This window comes from Chenopodium album, chromosome 3 (genome assembly GCF_948465745.1).
Source record: "Chenopodium album chromosome 3, dcCheAlbu1.1, whole genome shotgun sequence".
Lineage (NCBI taxonomy): Eukaryota > Viridiplantae > Streptophyta > Magnoliopsida > Caryophyllales > Amaranthaceae > Chenopodium > Chenopodium album.
The window spans coordinates 57802733-57808456 of record NC_137836.1 but is presented as its reverse complement, the minus strand read 5'-3'; the positions used below and the strand labels follow the sequence as shown (position 1 = coordinate 57808456).

At 41.2% G+C, this 5724-nt stretch overlaps 1 pseudogene; it reads right to left on the bottom strand.

Moving 5' to 3' along the window:
• Positions 1-4530: 4530 nt before the first annotated feature.
• LOC145626042 (small nucleolar RNA R71) lies at positions 4531-4629 on the bottom strand (annotated as a pseudogene).
• Between the last annotated feature and the right edge of the window lie 1095 nt (positions 4630-5724).

Genomic DNA, 5724 nt, shown 5'->3' with positions numbered 1-5724 from the left:
CATTGATAGGCTTTTTATTTACAAAAAATTTACAAATATCAAAAGTAGTACTTTTTCAAGTTGTCTACGTTACAAGTTCTGGGCAGCCGCCTGCCGTTTCTCACTTCATCATAGATCCGATAAGGGCCTTCCCAATTAGGAGTTAGCTTTCCATGCTCATTGGCCCTACCGGTTGCCTCCATTTTTCGCTACACAAAGTCCCCAACTTTTAAGGGCCATTTTTGCACTTTCTTGTTATAAGCACGGGTCATTCTTAGATGGTAAATCTCATAACGCAAGGCAGCATTGCCCTTGCGCTCCGGGAGTGAGTCCAATGATAGCCGCATGGCCTCCTAGTTTGCCTCTTCATCGTATAGCATAGCTTGTAGAGTTCGCTCATAAAGCTCGATGGGCAAGACGGCCTCAGCGCTGTAAACCATGAGAAATGGGGTTTCACTGATTTCCCCTTTTTTGGTTGTCTAGATGGCCCATAGGACATGAATTAACTCTTTATCCCATAAACCACCCGCTCTTTCAATTTTCTTTTTGATGTCGTCTGAGATGAGGTTGTTGAAGGCTTCAACTTGGCCGTTTGCTTGGGGTCGGCCGACTGATCCAAAACAATGTGAGATCCCTTGATCTCCCAACCAATTCTTGAGCTAAGGCGTCTCAAACCGAGGGCCATTATCAAACACCAAAGATGTAGGTACCCCATACCGGGTGATGATGTTCTTCCAAATGAAAGAGATGACATCCTTTGTATTGATGCTCTTGACCGTCTCTGCTTCCACCCACTTGGTGAAATGATCCACAGCCACCGGAATGTAGCGCTTTCCACTTGGTGCAGGCGTATAAGGACCTAGAATGTCCATGCCCCATTTAGCAAATGGGACTGGGTTGTGGATTGTTGTCAAGTCAGTTTTCGGCTGAAAGATGAATGATGCGTGCCATTTATGGCACACTTAGGCTAGGTTTTCTTCTTATTTTTATGATCGCTTTTAGTCTTTTATGTCGTGTTTTTAGAGAATAATGCTTGATTTGCGTGTTTGTGTGTTAGTTTAGAGAAATGTGTGCTTTTAATGGTTTTCTTATTATTTTATTCATTTCTCGGCTCTTTCTCTCGCTTCTCTGTTTCTTTGCCTTGTTTTGTAGGTGTGTCGAGTTTCTCGGGATTTAATTATCAAGGAGGAAGCTCGAGCACATTCAAGAAGGTTGATGGAGCTAAGTTCGGGAACCCAAACATGCAATTCAAGCTAGCTTCGCAAACACAAGGACCTTGGAAGCAATGCTTTGGCTTGGAAGATAAAGGAGCTGCCCTTCTCACGAGCATCGCCTTGAGTGAACCAATGATAGGGATGCTCGGGAGCACGGAGATCGATCGAGCAAGCGAAGGAAGAAAGGCCACGAGCTCCAAGAAGGGGTGCGCGCGCTGCATAGGTGGTGCGTGCACGCAGACCCAGCTGTGCGCGAGCGCGACCTGGGTGGTGCGTGCGCACAGAAAGGTGGTGCGTGCGCACAGAAAGGTGGTGCGTGCGCACGGTTTGCCCTGTTTCCCCCGCTCGTTTTATTATAAATTAGCCTTGTCATTTCTATTTTAAGGACGATTTTTGGATTAGTTTGGGGACTTTCTCTCTCATATCTTAGGTTAGGTTGAGAGCTTCTCTCTCTAGTTTTTAGGGATAGTTTAGGAGTAGTTTTAGAAAGAGAAAGTGAGGGATTTCAATGGTAGTTTGAGAGATTGAAGATTCAATGGTGACAATTGTATTGAAGATCTTCTTAATCAATCAATGAGCATTTCTCACTCTATCTCATCTTATTGCTTTGTTCAATTTCATGTTTTTTTGGTTTAATTTTGATGTTGGATTCTTGATAGTGTAATTGTTCTTGATATTTTGTTGATTCTTGATTTCTTTAGTTGATTGTTGATAGATGATGATTCTTGAGTAGTTGTTTGGCTAGGAAATGGGTGAAACTTGTATGATTGATTGATTGTGATTAATTTGGGAATTGTGTTGCACTACTACAAATTAAAATTGGCCGAAGAGACCTTAATTAAGAGACCATTTAATTAATTGAATGGTCTCTTTGTTTCAAGAGACCAAATATTTTAAATAAATGGTCTCTTAGGTACAATCTTAGGGAGATGAAAATAAAGGAGAGACCACTTTTCTTAAATAAATGGTCTCTCTTTTTTTTATTTATTTATTAAAAAAAGGAGAGACCACTTCTTTAATATAAATGATCTCTGTTAGTTGAAACGAACACTACAAGAAGGGGGGTGAATTGTAGGTGAATTTGATGAGTGTCATTTATGGCACTCATAGGGTAGTCTTTTAGGGTTATTTCTTTCCCCTTTTCATGCTTTCTTCTTTTATTTTTGGTCCTTTTTCCTTTAGTTTCTCTTTTTCCTCTTTTCTTTATGATTCTCGTGTTTTTATCGTGTTTTCCTTTATTTGGCTCTTTTTCCCTTTTATTTCCTTTCTTTGTTTACTTGTGTAGGTATTGTGAGAATCACTTTGGCAAAGGATTCAATTTGGGACCTTAATGATCAAGCAAGGAAGAAGCATTTGGCTAGAGAGGGCTTAGAGAGGCCTTGGAGAGGCCTCGGAGAGGTTTCCAAGGCAAATCCAGCAGGCCGCGGGCGCGGGCCTATGTTACTCAAAATTGCCAAAACTTGGCAGGAACTTGCCGCGGTTGCCCCGCGGGCTCTCCGCGGGCGCGGGTAAAATGGAGAGGCCGCTCCATTTAGAGAGACCGCGGCCCCTTGATCAGGCTTTGGGAGCAGGGGATTAGCCACGGGCGCGGGTTTCACTGCCGCGGGCGAGGGTCTCTGTTGCCGCGGGCGCGGGGTCTGCCCAGATAGCACGCGGAGGGTTCCGTACCCATTTCTCCGCGGGCGCGGGTCTATCGAGAGAGGGCGCGGGAGCTGCCGATTTCTTCTTTACTTATAAATAGAATTGTATTTCCTTTTTTTTGAAACCAACTTTTTGATAATTTTCATTAGCTTACTCAACATTTGATCAATCAAGTTTGGATTTCTTCATTTTCAATCATCAATATTAGTGAGAATCTCTTCCTTCTTTCATCTTTTACTTACTTGCTATTTGATTTTTGCTTGTTGCTTGTTCTTCTTTGGATTGGAATTAGATATTGTTGATTATTTTGATTTCCCTTAGATTTTGATATAGAAATGAATATTAAAGCAATATCTAGTTGTTTGTTCTTAAATTTCACCATGATTAGTGAGTAGATTAGTTGCTAGGGAAAGGGGGAAGCATGTTTGATTAATGAAATTGCTAGTTGATGCTCTTTGATTGATTGATTTGTTGCAATTAAATTGGTTGATGTAGTTTTGCATGTGATTGATTAGACTAGGAGTGATCAACCTATAAGATTAATCTAGATTGCATTGCAACTCTTAATGACATGAACAATTGAATTGAAAGTTGCTCTAATTGATTGGGTTTGCTTGTGATTCTTCTTGATTTGCCTTTCATAGTGACACCTAGATTGGCCTATAGGAGATAGAATTTGAACTCTCTTGATTGCTACTATTGTTTGTCCATTGCAATACTTGAATTAATTGATTGAGCTTTAAACTAGCATTATCATTGAACTTGCATGTGGAACCCATATCCCTAGTGTTTAGACCTTTGTTTTACTTGATTAGACTTGCTTTATTTTACCATAGTGCCAACCATAATATCAACTCCATCTTCGAGGTAGCTTGACTTAGACTCTGGTTTTCATCATTGCATTCCCTAGGGATCGACCCTTAACTTGCCCTATATTCATATAAGGTTGGTTAGGTGTTTACAAATTTTGTTTGACTTGGGGGAAGGGTACATAACGACATACATTTTCCTGTTGTCAAAATGGCGCCGTTGCCGAGGAGTGCTATTGGTGCTTAGCTTTTATTGTTGAGTCTACTTCATTTTAATTGAAAAAAAAATACAAAAAGATTTTGTTTCTTTAGGCTACACTTGTAGCCGAGCTACTAATATTTTCTTTGAAGTTTTGCATGCATAGAGCTCGTGATCGATCCATTGTGCCTTTTGACCCAGAAATTGAGAGGACTCTCTCAAGAAGAAGAATAGCTAATTGATTCTCCTTGGGGTATAGTTCTTCAAGTGAATAAGAGATTGAAGAAGAGCAAGGCATGGGAGAAAATCCGAGAGTGGCCTTGAAGGAGCTAGGAATACCCGGTGCTTATAGGTTTGAGAGCGGCATAGCTCCGCCTACAACACCGGCAAATGATTTCGAGATTCGGCCGGCCATGATCACCTTAATTGAGAGGAGGCAATATAGTGGGGCTAAGAATGAGAGCCCGTTGAACCATCTTAAAGAATTTGAAAAATATTGCAACACCATCAAAGTCAACGGATTTTCTCAAGAGTTCATACGCCTCAAGTTGTTCCCCTTCTCTCTCATAGGAAGATCCTTAGAGTGGCTAGATAAAGAGGTGAAGCCCAATTCCTTGAGAACATGGGATGATGTTACAAAGGCCTTCTTGTCCCGTTTTTACCCTCAAAAGAAGACGGCGGAGGCAAGAGCCTTGATTCAAGGGTTCAAGCAAAGGCCAAATGAAAGCCTTTACGAAGCATGGGAGAGATACAAAGAGTATCAAAGGGAGTGCCCTCACCACGGAATCCCAACATACCAAGTGGTCCAAATCTTCTATTGCGGTTTAAGTCCCCAAGGCAAGTCATGCCTTGATGGGGGGGGCCGGGGGTCCTATCATGAACAAGACCGAAGAAGAAGTGGTGGACATCATTGAGGACGTGGTAACGTACTATAGAGATTGGCAAGATGGGGAGAGAGACTCTTCAAGCAAGCAATCTTCATTGTACTCGGTAGACCATCTAAATGCGATCAACAACCTTTCCTCCCAAATGACAAACTTGGGAAAGGAGATGACCGCAATCAAAGCCAAGTTTGAGAGCACTTCTACTTCATCCCAAGCTTCGAATCTTCCCTCCCAATTTAAGGGGAGAGGTACTCCTTCTAACTCTCAACCCCCTCCCTCTTCACATAATATGCCTATGGGTTGTTTGTTTTATGATGCATGTGGATCGTATGATCATGACTCTAGTAATTGTCCTAATGAATGTGTTGATGAGTTTGATAACAATGAGAGTGAGCATGTGAATTATGTGTCAAATAATAATGCTCAAAGGTTTGATAATCAAAGAGGTCAATGGAATAGGAATTACCAAAACCAAGGCAATTTTGACAACTATAATCAAGGTGGTGGTTATAGAAACCAAGGGAACCAAGGTTTTCGTGGTAGCTATAATAATCAAGGTTATAATGGCCAAAATCAAAGCCAAAATTATGGAAATCAAAACCAAGGTTATGGAAATCACAACCAAGGTAGTGGTAACCATAATCAAGGTGGTGGTAACCATAATCAAGGTTATGGACAAAATCAAAATAGGGGTACTTGGAACAATCAAGGGAAGGACAATTTTCAAAATAATGCTCAAAGAGGTCCCCCACCCGGATTTGTTCCAAGGACTCAAGGAGAAAATTCCTATTCCCAACCTTCTTCACCTAGGACCAATTTGGAAGAAATAATTGAGAATCAAACCAAGTTGTTGAACACATACATGGCCGTTAGTGATAAGAAGTTCAATGAAATGATGACCCACAATAAAATGCTTGAAAATCAAATTTCTCAATTTGCTAATGCTTTGAAAGATCATGCAAGCCCTTCTTCTTTACCTTCCCAAGGTCTTGATCCCA